The sequence below is a fragment of the Dendrobates tinctorius genome, unplaced genomic scaffold, assembly GCF_039654945.1.
Source record: "Dendrobates tinctorius isolate UK_male_01 unplaced genomic scaffold, ASM3965494v1 ptg000154l, whole genome shotgun sequence".
NCBI lineage: Eukaryota > Metazoa > Chordata > Amphibia > Anura > Dendrobatidae > Dendrobates > Dendrobates tinctorius.
In genome coordinates, this window is record NW_027361821.1 from 4,803,818 (window position 1) to 4,831,063 (window position 27,246).

The following is a 27,246-nucleotide window of genomic DNA, read 5'->3' on the forward strand; positions in this document are numbered from 1 at the left end:
ATAATGAGGATGACGATTGGACCTCAGGAATCTCAGATTGGATTTAAGACAGCCGACGCCCTACTCTGGTGCTGGTGATTCCTTCTGCTTGTCAGGTCTTGGTTCTCAGCTCTGTTCCAGCTAGCTCAAGCTAAGTTTCTCTGCTAATGTTCACACTTGATTTTGTTGTTCTATTCAGTTTTTTTGTGTGGTCAGCCAGCCCCGGCTTGGGCTGTGCTGAATTTCCACTCTTATTTATCTGTATTTGCCAATTTGCTTTTTGTCCCTTATTAGATTGGCCTTTTTTTTGCTCTGTCTCAGATATTTCAGGGTGCTGATATAGTGGGAGAAGTCTAGTGACTTCAGGGTTAATTTTGTTATCAGAAGTGTTGGACATTATTTTGTAGGGTTTTGGGCAGATTGCAGACAGTGTCTTTCCTTTCCTCTCCTTTCTAGTTAGTTTGGGCCCCATCATTTGCTCAGCCTATTTTCCTGTCTGTGTTTGTGTTTTCATCTTGTTTCACCGTCAATACGTGTGTGGGGGCTGTCTATTCCTTTGGGGTCTGCTCTGGGGCAGTTAGTTTTCCCTTTTCTTGCTTTAGGCTTATTTAGTCCTCCGGCCGTGACGAGGCGTCTAGGTTCATCGTAGGCATGCTCCACGGCTGCTGCTAGTTGTGTGGTAGGATCATGGATCTGCAATCTGCATAATTACCAACCTCTCTGTTTTTTCTGGGTTTAGCATGTTTAGGTTTTTTCCTCCTCGGTGACCCATTCATAACAGAAGTGCCTGAGGAGAACTAAGAGATTTAACACTGAAGGGGGCATTTGATAATGTTACCGTATGTAATGGGGTTGCTCAAGAGCCAGGGCTGACACCAGGTTCCTTCACTTTGCAGTCAATGGTGAGTTGTTGTATCGGGTGACCAAACTGAGAGGAGGTGAGATAGTGGCGCAAATGTTAGTTCCTGGAGTCTACCTGCGGAGGGTTTAAGACATGGCCCATTTGCATGAGTTGTGGAGACATCTGGGGGTAGAGAAGAACAGGAGAGAGTAATACGAAGGTTCTATTGGCCAGGATGTTACAGAGAGATTCTAAATTATTGTATGTCCTGCCCCACCTGTCAGATAACTGCTGCTACTTCTCACTTCAGAAGCCCCTTAGTTCCGTAGCCAATGATAAAGGTCCCCTTTGAGAGGATTGCCATGGACCTAGTAGGTCCCCAAGTTAAATCTGCATGTGGTCATCAGTACATCCTAGTGGTCATGGACTACGCGACCCAGTACCCAGAAGTGGTGCTACTGAGGAACTCTTAGGCTAAGAGTATTGCCCGGGAGCTTGTCCATATATTTGCTAGGACTGGCTTGCCTAAGGAGATTTTGATGGTCCAGGTTACCCTCTTTATGAGCAAATTCATGAGGGAGCTGTGTAGAGTCCTCCAGATTGCCCAGCTGCGTACCTCAAATTACCATCCACAGACAGATGGCCTGGTGGAGTGCTTCAATAGGACGTTGAAAACCATGCTCAAGAGGGTCGTTGAGAAGAATGGTTGAGACTGGGACTATTTGCTCCTATTTCTGCTATTTTCCTTCAGAGAAGTCCCACAAGCCTCCAATGGCTTCTCGCCGTTCGAGCCCTTGTACTGTCAACATCCTCGAGGGCTACTGGACATCACCAAGGAAACCTGGGAAGCCGAGGTCACTCCGCATCGGAGTGCCATTCAGCTTGTCGCCCAGCTGCAGGATAGGATGGCGCACGTAATGCATATCATAAAGGAACATCTTCTCCAGGCCCAGGAGGCACAGGCAAGGGAATACAACTGACCAGCGAGACTAAGGCAATTTCAGCCAGGGGACTGTGTGCTAGTGCTTATCCCCACGGTGGAGTGTAAGATCCTGTCCAAGTGGCAAGGCCCAGACAAGTTTGTGGAAAAACTCGGTGACTTGAATTACAAGATACACCAGCTCGGTTGCATGAAGCGGCACTAGGTGTACCATGTGAACTTGCTCAAACCATGGCGAGACCGGGTATCCCTGGAAGCTCCTTTCCTGGTGGCCTGTCCTGAAGCCAAGGTGAAAGAGGTCACAATTGCTGAGACACTAATGCCGGCCCTGAAGCAACAGTGTTGAGAACTGCTGCAGCGGAACCGTGAACTGTTCTCGTAGTTGCCAGGGTGCACACAGGTCATTGAACACGACATGTTAACAGAGACACATGTAAGGGTGAATCTCAAGCCCTATATAATCCCCAAAACATGCCGAGAGATAATATCAAAGGAGGTGAAGAGAATGCTGGACCTCAGGGTGATAGAGGAGTCAAAAAGTGGATGGTCAAGTCCCATTGTCCTCGTGTCGAAACCTGACAGCGAGTGACAGTTTTGTAATGACTACCGCAGGCTCAATGAAGTGTCCAGTTTTGATGTGTGTGTCCGATGCCCCTCGTGAAAAAGCTCATTGAGCAACTGGGGCCCGCAAGGTACATCACAACCCTTGACCTGATGATGGGGTATTGGCAGATCCCCATGTCCCAGAGTGCCAAGGAGAAAACGGCCTTCTCAACGCCGGATTGGTATTTCCAGTACACCAGAATGCCCTTCGGACTGCAGGGTGCCTCAGCTACCTTCCAAATGGTGATGGATCGAATCTTGGCTCCACATAAGAAATATGATGCATCCGACCTTGATGACATTGTCATCTTTCGCCCTGACAGGAGTACTCATCTGCCAAATGTACAGGCGATCCTCGATGCATTGAGAAAAGCTGGATTCACCATAAACCCAAAGAAGTGTGCCATAGGGAAGGAAGAGGCCAGGTACTTAGGCTACATTGTTGGGAGAGGCAAAATCAAGCCTCAGTTAGATTAAATTGAGGCCATTCAGAAGTGGCCGCAACCGTTCTCCAAGAAGCAAGTGAGGGCGTTTCTGGGAATTGTGGGGCATTTTTCTCATGGTGCTAGTGGTGCTCTCACTGCTGTTATCACATTTATTTGGCCCTGCTCAAACTGAAGTGAGCTGGGAACGCGGCCTCAGTGACCTACAGTAACCTCGATGATGTCGCTGCTAGTCACTAACGCTGTGCTCGCAGTAACTCTTTCTCCCGTGATTTCCAGCCTGGACAGTGGCATCTTGGCACTATCCAGGTTAAACACCAATTATCGCAGACATAAATTATGGCGTGGGACAGTTTGTCGGACACCAGAGGGATGTTGTTTATTATTTTCTGTTTTTTACAAGAGTCCGATGCTTCAATGGAATGGGCATAAGGTGAGTGTAGCTGTGTTTGTTATTTTTAAATATATTTGTAAAATGTTGTGTATTTTGTTTTTCAAATAAAGGACTTTATACTGGGTGTTTTTACTGACCATATGGCTATGGGGTTAGTAATGGATAGGTGTCTTATAGACGCCTCTCCATTACTAACTGCTGGGATTGATGTCACCTGAAAATACAAAGGTGACATCAACTCAACAAATATGAACCACACTTGCCACTGCCACAGGGCAAGTGGTAAAAGCTGGGCAAAGTGCCAGAAATGGCGCATCTGATAGAAGCGTCCTTTCTGGGGTGACTGTGGGCTGCTATTTTCATGCTGTAGGTGGCCAAAATCCATGGCCCCCTACCATCCTCAGAATACCAGCCCCCAGCTGTCTGCTTTAGCTTGGCTGGTTGTTAAAATTTAAATAATTTAAAAAAACGGCATGGGGACACCTCTATTCTTGATCTTGATAATTAGCCATGATAAAACTGTTGCAGCCTGCAGCTGTCAGTTTTGCCATGCTGGTTATCAAAAATAGAAGAGACCCCACGTTTTTTTTTTTAGTGCAGGTAACAGCTGAAAAATACTTCCATCAGTCATGCTTGTTCTCGCTCTTACTAGCGGAAGCAGACATAGGCTTATGAGAGTGGTACACTCTCATCAGCGGACGCCTCAGTGACTGGATGTAAACTTTTTACCACCGGTCACTGCTTCTGGGGCTCTGACCGGTGGTCTTGATCTTACTGCCGATCAGAGCCACCAGTGTTTCTCGCGCTGTCATGCAGATGACAGCATGGGAAACGCCTGCTGTTTGTGTTCAGATTGCCGAACCCTAACAGTAGCACAGACTTCCTGGAGACATCCGTGTTCTGGATCCGTGGCCAATCCTATTGAAAATTTATGGGCAAAGCTGAAAAGGCAGGTGCTAGCAAGGCGACCTACAAATTTGGATCAGTTACACCAGTTTTGTCAGGAGTAGTGTTGAGCATTCCGATACCGCAAGTATCGGGTATCGGCCGATACTTGCTGTATCGGAATTCCGATACCGACTTCCGATATTTTTTCAATATCGGAATTCGGCATCGGAATCGGAAGTTCAGTTGATTGACAGCCTGACGTCATCATGATGCGCGGTGTGTGCGCATCATGATGCGCCGTCATTTCGGGCCTTCCGGGGGTCTCTGCCGGCCTGCCGGGGGGCTGTGCCGGCCTGCCGGGGGGCTGTGTGGACTGCCCGGGGTCTGTACCGGCCTGCCGGGGGGCTGTGCCGGCCTGCCGGTGGTCTGTGCACCCTGTGGGGGTCTGTACCGGCCTGCCGGGGGGCTGTGCCGGCCTGCCGGTGGTCTGTGCACCCTGTGGGGGTCTGTACCGGCCTGCCGGGGGGCTGTGCCGGCCTGCCGGGGGGCTGTGCTGATGTCCGGGGGTCTGTGCAAGCATCGTCCGATGGGACTACAAGTCCCATCTGGCGATGCCTGCTACCATGACAGTGATTGACACATTAGCCAATGATGGGACAGTAGTAGTCCCATCATCCGGCTAATGTGTTAAATGTTAAAAAAAAAAAAAATACTACATACATACTACATGCATGCTACATACATACTACATACATACTACATATATACTACATGCTACATACATACTACATACATGCTACATACATGCTGCATGCTACATACATACTACATACATACTACATACATACTGCATGCATGCTACATGCATGCTACATACATACATGCATGCTACATACATACTACATGCATGCTACATACATACTACATGCATGCTACATACATACTACATGCTACATACATACCACATACATACTACATACATACTACATACTACATATATACTACATGCATGCTACATGCTACATACATACCACATACATGCTACATACATACTACATATATACTACATACATACTACATACATACTACATACATACTACATACATACTACATGCATACTACATACATACTACATGCATGCTACATACATACTACATATATACTACATGCATGCTACATACATACTGCATGCTACATGCATGCTACATACATACTACATACATACTACATGCTACATACATACCACATATATACTACATACATACAATACATTCATACAATACATACATAGACATACAGTACATATAACATAGAGTAACATACTTACCAATACTTGTCACATTGTTCCCCGAAGCCATTGTCTTTTCCGGAATAAATATTAACATAACAAACCACAAAAATACTCACCCACGATCCGAAGCAGTCCACGAGTGTGTCCCACGACGATCTTGGGTAGAGAACTGCAGCATCAGATGATGCTGCCGTTCTCTACGGGCTGCAGGAATCCAATGACGGAAGGTAGGTATCCTTCCGCACTGTATTCCTCCGCCACTTAAAAAAAAAAAAGTCCCTAGTCTCACTTTATGCCATTGCTGTGTGGGAATTTCCCACACAGCAATGGCATAAAGTGAGACTAGGGACTTTTTTTTTTTTTAAGTGGCGGAGGAATACAGTGCGGAAGGATACCTACCTTCCGTCATTGGATTCCTGCAGCCCGTAGAGAACGGCAGCATCATCTGATGCTACCGTTCTCTACCCAAGATCGTCGTGGGACACACTCGTGGACTGCTTCGGATCGTGGGTGAGTATTTTTGTGGTTTGTTATGTTAATATTTATTCCGGAAAAGACAATGGCTTCGGGGAACAATGTGACAAGTATTGGTAAGTATGTTACTCTATGTTATATGTACTGTATGTCTATGTATGTATTGTATGAATGTATTGTATGTAGTATGTATGTAGTATATATGTGGTATGTATGTAGCATGTAGTATGTATGTAGTATGTATGTAGCATGCAGTATGTATGTAGCATGCATGTAGTATATATGTAGTATGTATGTAGCATGCATGTAGTATATATGTATGAATGTATGTAGTATGTATGTAGTATGTATGTGGTATGTATGTAGCATGTAGTATGTATGTAGTATGTATGTAGCATGCATGTAGTATGTATGTATGTAGTATATATGTAGTATGTATGTAGCATGTAGTATGTATGTAGCATGCATGTAGTATATATGTAGTATATATGTAGCATGTAGCATGTATGTAGTATGTATGTGGTATGTATGTAGCATGTAGTATGTATGTAGCATGCATGTAGTATATATGTAGTATGTATGTAGCATGTAGTATGTATGTAGTATGTATGTAGTATATATGTAGTATGTATGTAGCATGTATGTAGTATGTAGTATGAATGTAGCATGTATGTAGTATGCATGTTGTATGTATGTAGCATGTAATTTTTTTTTTTTTTTTTTTACATTCAACACATTAGCCGGATGATAGGACTAATACTGTCCCATCATTGGCTAATGTGTCAATCACTGTCATGGTAGCAGGCATCGCCCGATGGGACTTGTAGTCCCATCGGACGATGCCTGCACAGACCCCCGAAGCCTGCACAGACCACCGGCAGGCCGGCACAGCCCCCCGGCAGGCCGGCACAGCCCCCCGGAGCCTGCACAGACCACCGGCAGGCCGGCACAGCCCCCCGGCAGGCCGGCACAGCCCCCCGGAGCCTGCACAGCCCCCCGGCAGGCCGGCACAGCCCCCCGGCAGGCCGGCACAGCCCCTCGGCAGGCCGGCACAGCCCACCGGAGCCTGCACAGACCCCCTGGCAGGCCGGCACAGCCCCCCGAAAGGCCCGTACAGACCCCAGAGAGGCTGTACAAGGGCAGGAAAGGGTTTTTCTTATTCCGATACCGGAAGTCCCATAGACTTGAATGGGACTTCCGGTATCGGAATCGGCGATACCGATACTTTTTTTAAAGATCGGCCGATACCATCCGATACGATACTTTGAAGTATCGGACGGTATCGCTCAACTCTAGTCAGGAGGAATGGGCCCAAATTCGGACCAATTATTGTGAGAAGCTTGTGGAAGGATATCTCAAATGTTTGACCCAAGTCATTAAGTTTAAGGGCAATAGTACCAAATACTAATGACATGTATGTACACTTTTGAGTTTGCAGAAAGTAATAAAAATGCCTTAAAACATTCTCTCTCTCATTATTCTGGCATTTGGAAAATATTAATACAGTAATTATGGTAATCCTAATTTACCTAAAATGGGAAAGGTTTATTCTGATTTCATTTCAGATACCGAGAAAACATGCAAATGTTTCTTTTTATATAATGTAAGAAAACTTCTTGTTTCAACTGTATTTATGTATGTGTTTTTCCTTGTAATATTTATTTGCATTTAAAAAAGGTCATTTATAAGATTTCACCATATTTTGGGGTCAAACATTTTTTGGTTATGCATCTATTTGTAGGTTACAAGATTGTTATTGATATATCACCATATTGTGTATTCAGTTGTGTGAAAAAGTGTTTGCCACCTTCCTGATTTCCTATTCTTTTGCATGTTTGTCACACTTAAATGTCTCAGATCACCAAACATATTTAAAGGGAATCTGTCACCCTTTTTTTGGCTTTGCAGCTGCTGGCATAGACATCGGGGGCTTATCTACAGCATTCTATAATGCTGTAGATAAGCCTCCGATGTAACCTGAAAGAGAAGAAAAACACGTTATATTATACTCACCGAGGTGGGCGGTCCGGTCCGATGGGTGTCGCCGTCCCGTCCGGCGCCTCCCTTCTTCATGCGATGACGTCCTCTTCTCCCATCCTGTAATGGCTTTGGCGCAGGCGCACTGCTCTGCCCTGCCTCAACAGGGCAGAGTCCTGCAGTGCGCAGGCGTCGGGAGAGGTCTGGCGCCTGCGCACTGCAGAATTCTGCTCTGCCCTCAACAGGGCAGAGCAATGCACCTGCGCCGGAGCCATTTCAGGATGGGAGAAGAGGACGTCATCGCATGAAGAAGGGAGGCGCCGGACCGTAACACCCATCGAACCGGACCGCCCACTTCGGTGAGTATAATATAGCGTGTTTTTCTTCTCTTTCAGGTTACATCGGGGGCTTATCTTCAGCATTACAGAATGCTGTAGATAAGCCCCCGATGTCTATGCCGGCAGCTAATAGGGGATAAAAAGGGTGACAGATCCCCTTTAAATATTAGACAAAAATAACGCAATTAAACACAAAATGCAGTTTATAAATGAAGGTCTTTGTTATTAAGGGAAAATAAAATTCAAACCTTCAGGGCCCTGTGTGAAAACATGATTGCCCCCCTCACAAAACATAAATTAACTGTGATTTATCACATCTTTGTTAAGCTGACTTCAAATTCCCTTGCCACACTCAGGCCTGATTACTGCCATACCTGTTCTCAGTCAAGAAATCACTTAAATAGGACCTACCTGACAAAGTGATCCAAATAAATTCTGGAACAAATGAGAATCAAAATAATTTTGATCTGTCAGTCTGGAAACGGTTATAAAGCCATTTCTAATGCTTAGGGACTCTAGCGAGCAACTGCAGAAAGGGAACATCATACCAACAGTAAAATGTGATGGTGGTGTGATAGTCTGGGGTTGTTTTGCTGCTTCAGAACCTGGAAGACTTGCTGTGGTAAATGGAACCATGAATTCTGATGTCTACCAAAAAATCCTGAAGGCAGAATGTCCAGTCATCTGTATGTGACCTCAAGGTCAAGTTTGGGTTATGCAGCAGAACAATGATCCAAAACACACCAGCAAGTCCACTTCTGCATGGCTTAAGAAAAACAAAATTAAGACTTTCAAGTGGCCTAGCCAAAGACCTATCCTTAATATCACTGAGATGCAGTGGCATGACCTTAAAAAGGTGGTTCATGCTCAGAAACCCTCCAATGTGGCTGAATTACAATAATTCTGCAAGGATGAGTGGGACAATATTCCTCCGGAGCGTTGTAAAAGACTCACTGGCAGTTATCGCAAATGCTTGATTACAGTTTTTGCTGCAAAGGGTGGCCCAACCAGTTATTAGGTTTGGGGACAATCACTTTTTTAAATAGGGCCCTGTAGATTTGGATTTCTTTTTCCCTTAATAATAAAGACCTTCATTTAAAAACTGCATTTTGTGATTACTTGTGTTATCTTTGTCTAATATATAAATTTATTTGGTAATCTTTAACATTTAAGTGTGTCTGTGATGGTGTGATATGTTATGTGGATGTCATTTTTTGTATATTCCTATTTTTAACAATTCCAGTTATTTTCATAGTGTTTTTCTTATTACATTGTAAGTCTACAGCCTCACTGTATCTGTCTCTTGATGACCCCCTGTAGTGCATTAATCCCTAAGGCCCTTTGTTCTCTTCTGGGAGGCAACTTGTTTGACTACCCCTGGACAAGGAAGGGGGTGGGGGGAAGAACGGCAGCAGGACAAGTCAGTTCCAGTAGAGACAAGATGGTGAAAAGACTGCATTTCAGAGAGAAGGACCCATTTTTATCCTCTGGTGCTAGAGTTGTGAAATCTCGTTTCCCTGGACATTTTATCCTGATACTGGACTGCATTCTTATTCTAGACTATCTTATCCTTTGTGTGGTGGACTGAATATGGACCTTTTCGTATTTTTGCCTGAATAAAGGTCTTGGAATTGTTCACTCTTCGCTTGCTCTGTTGATTGTGTGATACCAGAGAGGGACCCCGTGACAACTGGTGGCAGCAGTGGGATAAGCATCACTCTTGGTGGCATCATTTAGTCATCTGTAATCAACGCAGAATCGTGTTGTACCATCCTTCTTGGGGACCAGGACGACAGGAGAGGCCCAAGAACTGTGAGATGGCTGAATAACTCCCAGTTGTTTCATCTCCTCCAGTTCGTTCTTTATCATGCCTTGAACAGCCTTTGGAACCCGGTAGGCAGCCTGCTGCATGGGGCATTGTCCGGGGGTTTCCACATGGTGACTGGTGAGAGTAGTCTTCCCCGGCTTTGAGGAGAAAGCAGCAGCCCTCAGCCTTAGTACGGCGACAATATCGTCCTTTTGTATGTCCGATAAATGGGAGCCCAGGGGCACTTGTTCCAGTGATCCTCCCGCTTGGGCAACCTGGAGGAGATCTGGCAGACACTCGTCGTCGGCGGTCTCACTAGGGGGGTGGCAGACAGCTAGAACAGGCAGAGATCGGTCGTGGTAGTCTTTCAGCATGTTAATGTGGACAGTTTTCTGTCGTCGACCACTAGAGTCCAGGGCAATAACATAGTTAGTGTCATTAATTTTCTTGACATCCTGATAAGGGCCTTCCCACACTGCTTGAAGCTTGTTGGCAGGGGAAGCAGTAATCATGAGCACTTGCTGTCCTTCCATAAATTCCCGGTTCCTGGCATTACGGTCATACCAGGTTTTTTGTCTGGACTGGGCCATTCGCTGATGTTCTTTAGCGAAGGTAGCTAGCTGGGCGAGACGGTCTCTGAGCTCTAGAACATAGGGAACGATGGGCATTCCGGTATCTGAGATGTCTCCCTCCAAATGTTCTTTCAGAAGAGTGAGAGGCCCACGGACCTTCCGGCTAAACAGTAGTTCCAAGGGAGAGAACCCTGTGGACTCTTGGGGAACCTCCTGATAGGCGAAGAGGAGATGTGGCAGGTACTTTTCCCAGTCTTTTTCAACGTCAACAAAAGCCCTCAGCATATTTTTTAGGGTTCCATTAAAACATTCACATAGTCCGTTGGTCTGCGGGCGGTATGGGGTGGTGCGAATGGCTCGAACACCACAGGTATGCCATAGGGACTGGACCAGATCTGACATGAACTGAGTGCCTTGATCCGACAATATTTCACTAGGAAACCCTACCCGGGTAAAGATGGTAACAAGGGCCTTGGCTACCTTTACTGCTGTAATACTGGACAGGGCCACAGCTTCAGGATACCTAGTGGCATAGTCCACCACGGTCAGGATATATTTTTTCCCCGACCTGCTGGGGTGGGCCAGAGGACCTATGATGTCGACGGCTACACGTTGAAAAAGACTGGGAAAAGTACCTGCCACATCTCCTCTTCGCCTATCGGGAGGTTCCCCAAGAGTCCACAGTAAAATGAGATGGTGGTGTGATAGTCTGGGGTTGTTTTGCTGCTTCAGAACCTGGAAGACTTGCTGTGGTAAATGGAACCATGAATTCTGATGTCTACCAAAAAATCCTGAAGGCAGAATGTCCAGTCATCTGTATGTGACCTCAAGCTCAAGTTTGGGTTATGCAGCAGAACAATGATCCAAAACACACCAGCAAGTCCACTTCTGCATGGCTTAAGAAAAACAAAATTAAGACTTTCAAGTGGCCTAGCCAAAGACCTATCCTTAATATGACTGAGATGCAGTGGCATGACCTTAAAAAGGTGGTTCATGCTCAGAAACCCTCCAATGTGGCTGAATTACAATAATTCTGCAAGGATGAGTGGGACAATATTCCTCCGGAGCGTTGTAAAAGACCCATTGGCAGTTATCGCAAATGCTTGATTACAGTTGTTGCTGCTAAGGGTGGCCCAACCAGTTATTAGGTTTGGGGACAATCACTTTTTCAAACAGGGCCCTGTAGATTTGGATTTCTTTTTCCCTTAATAATAAAGACCTTCATTTAAAAACTGCATTTTGTGATTACTTGTGTTATCTTTGTCTAATATATAAATTTATTTGGTAATCTTTAACATTTAAGTGTGTCAAACATGCATAGGAAATCAGAAAGGGGCAAACAAAACACTTTTCCACACAGTTGTACATATGTGTCTGTATTTAATTCTCTGGTCTTTTGTAGCACATCTCGAAGCCCTTAAAAATAAGAATGTCCTCCGCATAAAGATATCTGTCCATATTACGCCCTAAATAAGCCTACTATGGTATATGGCTACAACCACCACACTGTCTTCCATTATCAGCTATAACTGCCACACTGTTAGTACTTATGCTTCATCTGCATGCTATAGAAGCAATCAGCCTGCAAAAAAATGATTGTCCCATAGCGGGGCTAAGCATGCAAATTAGAATGAAGTAAAAAAATTTTTTTAAGAATTGTAAAAATATTTAAAAAAAATAAAAAATAATAATACAAAAATCAATATTTATTCTATCACTAAATAAATATTTAAATGAAAAAAAATCAAAACAATAAAAGTACACATATTTGGTATCGCCGCGTCCGTAATGACCAGACCTATAAAACTGTGTCAGTATTTAACCCCTTTAGTGAACACCATAAAAAAACAAGGCAAAAATCAATGCTTTATCATCATATTGCCGAACAAAAAGTGGAATAACATGAGATCAAAAAGACTCATATAAATAAACATGGTACCTTTGAAAACGTCATCTTGTCCTGCAATAAATGAGCTGTCATACAGCGTCATTACTGAAAAAATAAAAAAGTTATATCTGTCAAAATAAAGTGATGCAAAAACAGTTATTTTTTCTATAAAATTTTTTTATTATATAAAAGTGCCAAAGCATAAAAAATTATATAATTGAAGTATTGCTGTCATCGTAATGACCCAAAAAATAAAACTACCTTATCAATTTTACAACACGCGGAATGGTGTAAACACCCACCCAAAAGAAATTCATGAATTGCTGGTTTTTGCTCATTCTGTCTCCCAAAAATCAAACTGGAAAGTGATCAAAAAAATCTCATGTGCCTGAAAATTATATCAATAAAAACGACAGCTCGTCCTGCAAAAAACAAGACCTCACATGACTCTGTGGGCAAAAATATGGAAAAATTATAGCTCTCAAAATGTGGTGATGCAAAAACTATTTTTAGCGTCTTTCAGCGTGTGACAGCTGCCAAACATAAAAACCCACTATAACGCCTCTTTCACACGTCCTGATATTTACGGTGCCGGAGATGTCAGTGTCCGTGTGTGTAGTACTTGCGGTACACGTGTGGCATGTGTGTGCCGCATCAGTACACACGGACGGACACCAGGGAAGAAGCGTTGCAGTAAGCACTGCTCCCTGCCGCTGGGTGCTGAACACAGTTCTCATAATTTTCCCCTGCTCTGCTGGTGATTGGCGAGAACAGGAGAATGATAAGCGTTACATTTAACCCATAATGACCGCCGATACGCCTTTTAACAGCGGCAGTTAAGGGTACTTAAACCACAGCGCCGCTTTTTAACGGCGTTGAGGTTTATGTTAATAGTGCCCCCCAGAGTCGGAATTTCTCTGGGGTCTCGGCTGCCGGAAGTAGCCGAGACCCCAGAGAACATGATTCAGGTCGGTTTTTACCGACCCCGGTGTTGTGATTGCCGTTATTAAAGGTATAACTGCGACAGCAAGAAAAAAGTCAGATTTTCCATTTAATTTCTCTCTCCTCTGATGTAATCGCACATCAGAGGAGAGAGAAATAGGGTCACCTGATCACCCCCCTGTTACCTCCGTTGTCCCTGCAGGCCCCCTTGAAGTCCTCCGGGCCGCTGGCTTCTTCCGGGAGAAAATGGCGGGCGCATGCGCTCGCCGAGATCTGACGGCTCTCGGCAACAATAGATTTTTTTCTATTGGTTCATTTTGATCACTGTGATAGACCCTATCACAATGTTCAAAATAAAAAAATAGTGAATCAAACCCCTCTTTCCCTTAGTTAGTGAAAAATAATAAAATAAAAAAATGTATTTATTTCCATTTTCACATTAGGGTTAGAGTTGGGCTAAAGTTAGGGTTAGGGTTGGGGCTAAAGTTAGGGTTAGGGCTAAAGTTAGGGTTGGGGCTAAAGTTAGGATTAGGGTTGGGGCTAAAGTTGAGGTTAGGGTTGGGGCTAAAGTTAGGATTAGGGATGGGGCTACAGTTGGGGTTATGATTACAATTGGGATTAGGGTTAGGGTTGGGATTATGGTTAGAGTTGGAATTAGGGGTGTGTTAAGGTTAGGGTTGGAGTTAGAATTGGGGGGTTTCCACTGTTTAGGCACATCAGGGGCGCTCCTTCCCTTAGAAGCTCTGCCATGCGCCCAAACAGTGGTTTACCCCCACATATGGGGTATGCTCCTTCCCTTAGAAGCTCTGCCATGCGCCCAAACAGTGGTTTACCCCCACATATGGGGTATCAGCGCACTTTTGGGGTCCAATTTCTCCTGTTACCCTTGAGAAAAAAACATTGGGGCGAAAAGATCATTTTTGTGAAGAAAATATGATTTTTTTTATTTTTACGGCTCTACGTTATAAACTTCTGTGAAGCACTTGGGGGTTCAAAGTGCTCACCACACATCTAGATAAGTTCCTTAAGGGGTCTAGTTTCCAAAATGGTGTCATTTGTGGGGGTTTCCACTATTTAGGCACATCAGGGGCTCTCCAAATGCGACATGTAGTCCGATCTTAATTTCAGCCAATTTTGTGTTGAAAAAGTCAAACGGCGCTCCTTCCCTTCCGAGCTCTGCCATGCGCCCAAACAGTGGTTTACCTGCATATATGGGGTATAAGCGTTCTCAGGACAAATTATACAACAACTTTTGGGGTCCAATTTCTCCTGTTACCCTTGGCAAAATAAAAAAATTGAATCTGAAGTACATTTTTTGTGAAAAAAAGTTAAATATTATTTTTTTTTAAACATTCCCAGAATTCTTGTGAAGCACCTGAAAGGTTAATAAGCTTTTTGAATGTGGTTTAGAGAACCTTCAGGGGAGCAATTTTTGTAATGGTGTAACTTTTGGGTATTTTCTATTATATAGACCCCTCAAAGTGACTTCAAATGTGATGTGGTCCCTAAAAAAAAAATGGTGTTGTAAAAATGAGAAAACGCTGTTCAACTTTTAACCCTTATAACTTCCTAACAAAAAGAATTTTGGTTCCAAAATTGTGCTGATGTAAAGTAAACATGTGGGAAATGTTACTTATTAAGAGCATGAAAATTCAAATTTGGAAAATTGTGAAATTTTCTAAATTTTCGCTAAATTTCTGTTTTTTTTTACAAATAAACACAAGTCATATCAAATAAATTTTACTACTATCATGAATTACAAATGTCACAAGAAAACATTGTCAGAATCACCAGGATCTATGGAAGCGTTCCAGAGTTATTACCTCTTAAAGGGACAGTGGTCAGAATTGTAAAATTTGGCCTGGTCATGCAAACCACCCTTGGGGGTAAAGGGGTTATAAGATCCATCAATACCAGCTGAGGAGTGATGCAGATGACGTACTGAATCCCTTTGAAGAAGCTATTAAATTTGTCTGTAGGGACAACTGTGGTATCATCAATTTCATCTCCCTGTTATTCATCTTGGAAAGAAAACTCACTGGGATGCAACAGTTGATGGAGGAAGAACATCAACTTTTAGATGTTCATTGGTGCCCTGTGGCTGTTTAGGGCTCTTAAGGTCCATGTTACATGCAGAAATGAAAAAGAGGGGGAGAAGTAGCAGGTGAATGTGGAGGGGAACATTGAATTATCCCAGGCACAAGAAGGGGATGACAGATAAAATAAAAATGTCAATGACAATTCTCGCCCTGAGAACAACCATCATAGCTGGATGCAGAATGTTAAACAATAGGGCCCTCTGTCATGCTGGCAATGATGGCAGGCTATGTGCTGCAATGCTTGTGAAATTACAGAAATATTGTTGATATCAAGAAAAGGATGCTTACCGACCACATGGCTTACCAGGAAACCCCACTTTGCTTCCTGCAGAGACAACCTTAACTCACCTGTGCTAAGCCTAGAACAAGTAGCTGAGGCATCATCAGAAAGTACAGTATATTTCAATTGAAATAACATATTTTTATCTGCGGCTCTTCCAACCTCTTGCACTTCAGCAGAGACACACTGGCTAAACAGCCAGGTTCAGTCATACCTGGACTGTTTCCTTTCTTAAGCAGATACCCTGAGGTCCGATCCTATGTACTTCTGGCTCAGCAGAATAGACAATTGTCGTGTCCAGCCTCCAAAATACTGTTAGGGTATTCAGTGTCAATGGCTTTGGCAGAGCCAGGCAAAGTTATCCTTACCAAGCATGACTAAATCTTACATTTGTTAAAATGAATTAGACATGGATCAGTGCTGGCTTTCATTCACTTAGACTGAAGGCAATAATTAGATCAATTGTAGCATCAGCCTGCCTGTCTGATGTCTTTTATACTTTTCTGTTGCTGCCTGTGCTGGAGGACCATGTCCAGCCAGGTATCTACTTTTTGTCCATCATATCTTCGTTACTGTGCTGCTGCTCAAGGTGCCAGTGCTGGCCCTACACTGCCATGCATCTCCTTGCCTATCCCACCCTATTCTACATTATGTGGCTGTAACAAGGTGGCACAGGTAGAGTTGAGCGAAACGGGTCGAAAAAATTCAAAAATCGCCGACTTTCGCCAAAGTCGGGTTTCATGAAACGAATCCCGACCTCAGCGTGAGGTCGGCCACGAGGTCGGCGACTTTAGCGCCAAAGTCACGTTTCAAAACATGCTTCAGCGCCCTTTTTCAGCCAGTGAGGAAGAACGGACACTGTGGGCAACGTGATGACATAGGCAGCGGTCCCCACCATCTTTGAGAAGGGCATGCAAGTGATTGGCTTGCTTTGGGGGGCGTCACAGGGGGTATAAAAGGGCGTGCACGCCGACCGCCATCTTCTGCTGATCTCAGTATAGGGAGAGATGCTGCTGCTGCAGATTCTGTAGGGAGAGCGTTAGGCAGGGAAGAAGAAAAAAAAACAACTGCTGCTGCTAGCGATTTTGCCTGTACAACACACCAGTCACTGTGCAGTGCACGGGGAGGTTATATTTTGGAGGATCAGCTCTGTTGGTTGTTAGGCTGCCTTATAAGGCTACCTGATAGCTGCATTGCTGGTTTCACACTGCTTTGCAAACTGCTTTTTTAAAAGCAATCCTTTTTTTTTTGTCCTGGTGAGATACTGAGCGTGCATTTTTTCACACCGTACAGCGGTGTACGCTGCTCTCTCAGTACCGTGTAACGGCTGTTATCACGGCCACAGTGAAGCTAAGGATGTGACTCTGTAAGGATAAGTCGAGGAGTTGTTCCGTTCTTACAGACCTCCACCTTATAGTTTTGTCTGTTTTTCAAACAGTCTAGTCTATTTGCTGTTTGATTACATTCAAAACTATAGAGAGACAGCGTGTGTCAGTCCATATACTAAAAAAACAAGGAGCTTGACAATTTAACATACACCGGACAGCGGTGTACGTGCACAATGCTCTCTAAGTACCGTGTAACCGCTGTAATCACGGCCACAGTGAAGCTAAGGGTGTGACTCTGTAAGGATAAGTCGAGGAGTTGTTCCGTTCTTACAGACCTCCACCTTCTAGTTTTGTCTGTTTTTCAAACAGTCTAGTCTATTGTCTATTTGCTGTTTGATTACATTCAAAACTATAGAGAGACAGCGTGTATCAGTCCGTATACTAAAAAAACACGGAGCTTGACAATTTAACATACACCGGACAGCGGTGTACGTGCACGCTGCTCTCTCAGTACCGTGTAATGGCTGTTATCACGGCCACAGTGAAGCTAAGGGTGTGACTCTGTAAGGATAAGTCGAGGAGTTGTTCCGTTCTTACAGACCTCCACCTTCTAGTTTTGTCTGTTTTTCAAACAGTCTAGTCTATTTGCTGTTTGATTACATTCAAAACTATAGAGAGACAGCGTGTATCAGTCCGTATACTAAAAAAAATGGAGCTTGACAATTTAACATACACCGGACAGCGGTGTACGTGCACGCTGCTCTCTCAGTACCGTGTAATGGCTGTTATCACGGCCACAGTGAAGCTAAGGGTGTGACTCTGTAAGGATAAGTCGAGGAGTTGTTCCGTTCTTACAGACCTACACTCTAGGGAGATTCCAATCCTGCCCTATCCTATATAACATTTTTCACACCTGCCAAATTCATCCTGTCATACAGTGGTCTGATATACACTGGGCCTGACACAATACATCAGTGTCCAGAAGTGTGTAAGGACATTCCATTTCTCCCATCCTATATAACATTTTTCACACCTGCCAAATTCATCCTGTCATACAGCGGTGTGATATACACTGGCCTGACACAATACATCAGTGTCAAAAAGTGTGTAAGGACAATCCATTTCTGCCGTCCTATGTCACATTTTTCACACCAGCCAAATTCAGCCTGTCATACAGCGGTGTGATATACACTTGCCTGACACAATACATCAGTGTCCAGAAGTGTGTAAGAACAATCCATTTCTGCCATCCTATGTCACATTTTTCACACCAGCCAAATTCAGCCTGTCATACAGCGGTGTGATATACACTGGCCTGACACAATACATCAGTGTCCAGAAGTGTGTAAGGACAATCCATTTCTGCCGTCCTATGGTACATTTTTCACACCAGCCAAATTCAGCCTGTCATACAGTGGTGTGATATACACTGGGCCTGACACAATACATCAGTGTCCAGAAGTGTGTAAGGACATTCCATTTCTCCCGTCCTATATAACATTTTTCACACCTGCCAAATTCATCCTGTCATACAGCAGTGTGATATACACTGGCCTGACACAATACATCAGTGTCCAGAAGTGTGCAAGGACAATCCATTTCTGCCATCCTATGTCACATTTTTCACAGCAGCCAAATTCAGCCTGTCATACAGCGGTGTGATATACATTGGGCCTCACACAATATATCAGTGTCCAGAAGTGTGTAAGGACAATCCATTTCTGCCGTCCTATGTCACATTTTTCACACCAGCCTAATTCAGTCTGTCATACAGCGGTGTGATATACATTGGGCCTCACACAATACATCAGTGTCCAGAAGTGTGTAAGGACATTCCATTTCTCCTGTCATATATCACATTTTACACACCAGCCAAATTCAGCCTGTCATACAGCGGTGTGATATACACTGGCCTGACACAATACATCAGTGTCCAGAAGTGGTAGGAGAATTAAATTCTCCCCTGTCCTATATACACCTTGTACCATGATTTACAGTTCCATATCGTTGGTGGAATTGTGGGTACATTTTTCAAAAAAATGAGGAAGTGTGGTGTAAGAGGCCGTGTTAGTGGGCGGGGGTTGCCAGCTGTTAATGATGGTGTTGGTGTTGGATCTGCTGGTAGTGGCAAAAGCAAAATAACACCTAATGCAGGAGGTGTTAAGCCTGCGTCATCGTCTGGCTCCACAAGGCCTCGAAGGTTCCCTTTTCTGGGAGTAGGTAAACCGCTTTTAAAGCCGGAGCTTGAGGAACAAGTTTTGGCCTACATTGCTGACTCGGCCTCCAGCTCTATCGCCTCCTCTTCTGAACTTGTAAAAAATAAAAGCACTGAGTCGTCTTTGGAGGCTCATGGTCATGAACCACACCTTTCTTTGTGCCCTTCACCCCAACCAAAATTGAAGGATGCGGCAGGCCTCACAACAGATTACTCCATGGAGCTGTTTTCACATACCATGCCTGGGTTATCAAGTGAAATGGTGAATTACCCTGGCCAAGATGAATCTGACATGGAGTGCACTGATGCACAGCCACTGATAGATGATTCTGCTGGTACATTCACTCAGAGCACGACATTGTCCTCGCAGTGTACTGAGCCAGATTCTGACCCTGATGAAACTCAGGTGCCCCTTCCCGCATACTATACCACCATACACGGTGACACAGAGGAAGGTGCACGTGACATTGAAGAGGAGGTGATGGATGGCCCAGTTCTTGACCCAGATTGGCATCCATTGGGGGAAGAGGGTGCCGCTGCCAATAGCTCCGAAGAGGAGGAGGAGCATCCGCAGCAGGCATCGACATCGCAACAGCTGTTATCTGGCAGGCACGGAGCAGTCCAAAAACGGGTTACAAAAAGCCAAAAAGTTGCTGGACTGCTTGGCCAGACGGTCAAAATAGCACAGCGTGCAAGGACACAAAATGTCTTCCATAGTAGGAAGAGGGCAGTGTGGCACTTTTTTGAACAAAATCCTAATGATCAGGCCAAGGTTATCTGTAAGAAGTGCGCAAAGACCTTTAGCCGAGGGAAAAATCTGAAAAATTTGAATACCAGTTGCATGCTTAGACATTTAACCACCATGCACTTTGAAGCTTGGACGGAACACCAAACCTCAAGTACCACATGTGCAAATGCTCCCAAAGAAGGTAGTCAGCAACGCTACATTGATTCCCCCACTGTAAGCCCACCGGTTAGCACAGCAGCAAATGTTGAGGTGTTGTTGCAAGGCCAAAGCTGTCAGGGAATCACAATGTTATATCAACGAAAGACTGAATCTAGGCCATCAGAAAGAACACCATCTCCATCACCATCATCAACCCTCTCTCAGTCCGCCCTGTCCACCGCTAGTTCCACCATTGGCATCTCTCAAGTCCAGCTCACACTGCCAGAGACTATGAGTAGGACAAGAAAGTACTCATCCTCTCATCCGCCTACACTGGGTTTGAACGCCCACATTGCCAAACTAATCTCGTTAGAGATGATGCCCTATCGGTTGGTGGAAAGCGCAGCTTTCCTCGAACTCATGACCTACGCAGTACCACGCTATGAACTACCCAGTCGCCACTTCTTTTCTCGCAAAGCCATCCCAGTGCTCCACCTTCATGTGCAGGACCGCATTGTCCATGCACTCAAGCAATCAGTGAGTGGAAAGGTGCACCTCACAACTGATGCATGGTTCAGTAGGCATGGCCAGGGCCGTTACGTGTCCATCACTGCGCACTGGGTTAATGTGGTGGATGCAGGGTCCACAGGGGACAGTGGTGGTGGGACTGTGCTGCCTAGCCCACGGTATAGGAAACAGTTGGCTGTAGGCGTTCGACCCTCCTCCTCCTCTAGAAGCGAAAGCTTGTCCCCAGAGCGCAGTCTCAGCAGCACTCCATCCGCAGCTGCCAGTGTTGCACACGAGGTGTCCTGTTATGATGAGTCACCGAAGGAGGAAAAAACAAAATACCAGCTAAGTCCAGAAAAACCAGAGAGGTAGGCAGCTATCAGATTGCAGACCCCTGAACCTATCCACAACAACTAGCAGTAGCCGTGGGGGGTTCCTACGGTGCCCTAGACCCCGGAGAACTATATAGCCTAAAGACAGAAAGGGGAAAAACTAAACTGCCCCAGAGCAGACCCCAAAGCAATAGGCAGCCCCCAACATATAATGACTGTGAAGCAAGATGAAAACACTAACACAGATAGAAAGATAGGTTGAGCAAACGATGGGGCCCAAGCTAACTACATAGGACAGGATAGGAAAGCTGCTGTCTGCCATCCGCAAAAACCCTCTCAAAATGAGCCAACCGACTGATAGGAAAAACAGGCCCTGAAGTCGCTAGGCTTCAAAAGACTATATCAGCACTCAGGTATATTCTGAAGACAGAGCAAAATATCAACAGACCAGAGACAAAAATGGAATTCAGCTCACCCCCGGCCGGGGATGGCAGAACTCCCAAAAAACAAGGCAAAACGAAAACAAAACTGAAGAGTACAAAGCAGAGCAGAAAAACTTAGCTTTGAGATGCAGGAATCAGACTGGTCTCCAAGAATCCAGCAGGAAAATCACCAGCCAGGAAGAAGGGCGTCGGCAGCCTTATATCCAGTCCTCAATTCCAGCCACCCAGTCATCATCTAGCTGCCCAGGTGTTTGTTAATCAGTCTCACTACCTTCCTTCACTAGAGGAGGGAGTTCATCAGACCTCAATGGTGAAGGGAAAAATGAACTCACAACAGTACCTCCCCCTTGAGGAGGGGTCACCGAACCCTCATCCATGCCACCAGGGCGATCCGGGTGAGCCCGATGAAAGGCACGCACCAATCTTTCGGCATGAATATCAGAGGCAGAGACCCAGGAATTATCCTCCTGTCCATAACCCTTCCACTTAACCAAATACTGGAGTCTCCGTCTAGCCAGACGGGAATCCAGTATCTTCTCTACCTCATATTCCATGTTACCTTCAACCAATATAGGGTCAGGAGGTGCCACCACAGGAACTACTGGTTCAACAAACCTCTTCAACAAGGACTTATGAAACACATTATGAATTTTAAATGTGACAGGAAGAGCCAACCGAAAAGAGACCGTATTAATAATCTCCAAAATCTTGTAAGGTCCAATAAATCTAGGCTTAAACTTAGGAGAAGCCACCTTCATAGCGATATTTTTTGAAGACAACCAAACCATATCACCCACCTTAAACTGGGGACCAACGGTCCTACACCGGTTGGAAAACCGCTGGGCCTTTTCCTGGGAGAGAGACAACTTATCCACTACTTGGTCCCAGATCTGGTGCATTCTCTCCACCACAGTGTCAACACCTGGGCAGGCAGAAGGCTCCACCTGCCCTGAAGAGAATCGAGGGTGAAAACCAAAGTTACAAAAAAAAGGTGACATCAAAGTGGCAGAACTAGCTCTATTATTTAAAGCAAATTCGGCCAAGGGCAAAAATGAAACCCAATCATCCTGATCGGCAGAAATAAAACATCTCAAATACGACTCCAAAGTCTGGTTTGTTCTCTCCGTCTGCCCATTGGTCTGAGGGTGAAACGCAGAGGAGAAGGACAACTGAATTCCCAGCTTGGAACAGAAAGTCCTCCAAAATCTAGACACAAACTGAACTCCTCTGTCAGATACAATGTTCTCAGGAATCCCGTGCAAGCGAACCACCTGTTGCAAAAACAAGGGCACAACTCAGAGGAAGATGGCAACTTAGGGAGTGGTACAAGATGGACCATCTAAGAGAATCTATCACAAATCACCCAAATAACAGTCATTCTCTGAGAGACAGGCATATCCGAGATAAAATCCATTGAAATATGGGTCCATGGCCTCCTGGGCACCGGCAAAGGCATCAACAAGCCACTAGAGCGAGAACAAGGTTTAGACCGGGAGCAAGTCCCACAGGACTGCACAAAATTCCTGACATCACGAGACAAGGTGGGCCACCAAAAAGATCGACTCACCAGATTTCTAGTACCAAAAATACCTGGATGACCAGCCAATGCAGAGCAATGAACTTCAGACATCACTCTCTTCCTCCACTGGTCAGGAACATACAACTTTCCACTGGGACAACGCTCAGGTTTGTCCTTCTGAAACTCTTCCAGAGCACGTCTCAAATCGGGCGAGATGGCAGAAAGAACTACCCCCTCGCCTAAGATGGTAGCAGGCTTAGTCACAACAGGAGTATCAGCAAGGAAACTCCTAGAGAGGGCGTCTGCCTTGACATTCTTAGTGCCCGGAAGAAAAGAGACCACAAAATCAAAACGTGTGAAAAACAAGGCCCACCTAGCCTGTCTAGGATTCAAGTGCTTGGCCGACTCCAGGTAAATCAAGTTCTTGTGGTCAGTAAGGACCACGACTTGGTGTTTGGCTCCCTGCAACCAATGTCTCCACTCCTCAAATGCCCATTTCATGGCCAACAGTTCCCGATTCCCCACATCATAGTTACGTTCGGATGGGGAGAACTTTTGGGAAAAGAAAGCACAAGGATTAATTTTAGATGTCACAGGATCTTTTTGGGACAACACCGCTCCTGCACCAATCTCAGAAGCGTCCACCTCCACCTGAAAAGGGAGTGAGACATCAGGTTGCCGCAAAACCGGAGCAGAAGTGAATCTTCGCTTCAGCTCCTGAAAGGAAGAAACAGCCTCCGGAATATATCGTTCATGAAGCACTGGAAGACAGAAGGGGCATTAGTGTGCCCAAAAGGCATCACCAGGTACTCAAAATGTCCCTCCGGAGTATTAAACGCCGTCTTCCATTCATCCCCATGCTTAATGCGAATAAGATTATACGCCCCCCCTGAGGTCAAGCTTGGTAAACCAGCAAGCACCTTTAACTCTGGAGAATAGATCAGAAATCAGGAGTAACGGATACTGATATTTAACAGTAATTTTGTTGAGGGCACGATAGTCAATACAAGGCCTTAATGAACCATCCTTTTTAGCCACGAAAAAAAACCCAGCACCTAAGGGTGAAGAGGATGGTCTAATATGACCCTTCTCCAATGCCTCCTTAATATAGGATCGCATAGTCTCGTGCTCGGGTACAGATAAATTGAAAAGCCGACCCTTGGGGAATTTACACCCTGGGTTCAGCTCAATAGCACAGTCATAACTCCTATGAGGAGGCAAAGGCGCAGACTCATTCTCACTAAATACATCATAAAAGTCAGCCAAATAGTCAGGAACATCATGTGACTGGGGAGAGGTGGAGAAAACAGGAGCATCACTAAGGGCACACCGACAACCCCAACTCACCACAGACAAAGATTTCCAATCCAGAACTGGATTATGGATTTGCAGCCAGGGAAACCCCAGAACAATGGTATCATGCAAATTATGCAACACCAAAAATCTGCAATTTTCTTGATGGTCTGGGGCGACCCGCATTACCACCTGGGTCCAAAACTGAGGTTTATTCTTCGCCAAAGGAGTAGCATCAATACCCCTCAAAGGGATAGGCGTCCGCAGAGGTGTCATAGGAAATCCACAACGTTTAGCAAAATCCAAGTCCATCAGGTTCAGAGCTGCTCCTGAATCCACAAAAGCCTTGGCGGAAAATGTGGACAGGGAGCAGATCAGAGTAATTGCCAGAAGAAACTTAGGTTGAACACCACCCACAGAAAACGTGTGTGCACAACGTTTCTCTCGTTTAGGGCAGACAGAAATAATATGCGAGGCATCTCCACAAAAAAAACACAGCTTATTACGCCTTCTGAACTCCTGACGTTGCGCCCTAGACAAAACTCTATCACATTGCATAGGTTCAGACAATTGTTCAACAGGTGGTAACATCTCTCGTGTAGTTTTGCGTTCACGTAAACGCCGATCCACCTGAATGGCTAATGACATAGAATCGTCAAGACCAGAGGGAACAGGAAATCCCACCATAGTATGTTTTACAGTTTCTGACAAACCCTTCCGAAAGAGGGCTGCCAAGGCACCATCATTCCAGGTAGTAAGGACCGCCCACTTTCGGAATTTTTGACAGTACAACTCTGCCGAATCCCGACCCTGGCTTAATGCCAACAGGGTCTTTTCAGCCTGATCAATAGCATTAGGTTCATCATACAACAACCCCAAGGCTTGAAAAAATGCATTCACATTATTCAGAATAGGATCATCAGGTTTCAAAGAAAACGCCCAATCCTGGGGATCGCCACGCAGCAAAGAGATGACACTTTTAACCTGCTGCGCGGAGTTCCCCGACGAGTTAAGCTTCAAGGCAAAAAATAATTTACAATTATTCTTGAAATTCAAGAATTTAAACCGATCCCCCAAAAATACATCAGGAGTATGAATCTTTGGTTCAGCAGCATGTGAATGAGCAAGATAGGCGGAAATTCCCCGCACTTCAGCAGCGAGCTGCTCCACACGATCAGACAATTGCTTCATCTCCATTGAGAGAAAAATTCCCCCTACGGCCTCAGAGATATAGAGGAAAAAATATGCACACACAAAAAAAAAAAAATTCTGACACTTTTTTTTTTTTTTTTTACAATTCTCTCCTGCTATTGAGTACCCTAGGATCCCCTAGGATCTGTGGTATGGCTGGTGATTCTGTTATGATGAGTCACCGAAGGAGGAAAAAACAAAATACCAGCTAAGTCCAGAAAAACCAGAGAGGTAGGCAGCTATCAGATTGCAGACCCCTGAACCTATCCACAACAACTAGCAGTAGCCGTGGGGGGTTCCTACGGTGCCCTAGACCCCTCGATCACTGCCAGAGAACTATATAGCCTAAAGACAGAAAGGGGAAAAGCTAAACTGCCCCAAAGCAATAGGCAGCCCCCAACATATAATGACTGTGAAGCAAGATGAAAACACTAACACAGATAGATAGGTTGAGCAAACGATGGGGCCCAAGCTAACTACATAGGACAGGATAGGAAAAACCCTATCAAAATGAGCCAACCGACTGATAGGAAAAACAGGCCCTGAAGTCGCTAGGCTTCAAAAGACTATATCAGCACTCAGGTATATTCTGAAGACAGAGTAAAATATCAACAGATCAGAGACAAAAATGGAATTCAGCTCACCCCCGGCCGGGGATGGCAGAACTCCCAAAAAACAAGGCAAAACAAAAACAAAACTGAAGAGTACAAAGCAGAGCAGAAAAACTTAGCTTTGAGATGCAGGAATCAGACTGGTCTCCAAGAATCCAGCAGGAAAATCACCAGCCAGGAAGAAGGGCGTCGGCAGCCTTATATCCAGTCCTCAATTCCAGCCACCCAGTCATCATCTAGCTGCCCAGGTGTTTGTTAATCAGTCTCACTACCTTCCTCCACTAGAGGAGGGAGTTCATCAGACCTCAATGGTGAAGGGCAAAATGAACTCACAACAGTGTCCCCCTATCGATCAGCTAGTGGAAAGCGTCATCAGGCTGTGTTGAAGATGATGTGTTTGGGCGACAGACACACCGCGGAGGTACTGGCCGACTACTTTCAGCAACAAACTGAGTCATGGCTGGGCAGTCTACATCTTGAGTCAGGCAAGGTAGTCAGCGATAACGGCCGTAATTTTGAGGCTACCATAGCCCTTTCAAAACTCAGACACATACCTTGCTTGGCTCACACCTTGAACCTGGTGGTGCAGTGCTTCCTCAATAATTATCCAGAGTTAACAGGCCTGCTCCAGAAGGTTCGAAAACTGTGCTCGCACATCCGCCGGTCGCCCGTACACTCCAGTCGTATGCAGAAGCTGCAGTGATTGCTACACCTTCCAAAGCACCGGCTAATTATCGACGTTGCAACAAGGTGGAACTCCACCCTGCACATGGTTGAGAGGCTGTGCGAACAGAGGCAGGCTGTAATGCATTTGTGGGAGGATACACAGACAGGCACTTTGAGGGCAGACATGGAGTTGACAGGTGTGCAGTAGTCAAAGCTGAAAGACCTCTGTAAAGTCCTTCAGTGTTTTGAGGAATGCACACGGCTGGTAAGCGCAGGCGACGCCATCATAAGCATGAGCATCCCACTTATGCGTCTGCTCATGAAAACTTTGACGCACATTAAGGAGCAGGCGCCTGCAGCCAAGGTTGATGAAGAGGAAGAGGAGGAGGAAATCCTTGATGACAGTCAGCCATTGTCTGCTCCGGGACCTCTCCTGGACGAGGTGGAGGAAGAAGAGGAAGAGGAGGAGGAGGGTGATGATGGGGATGATTATTTAGGG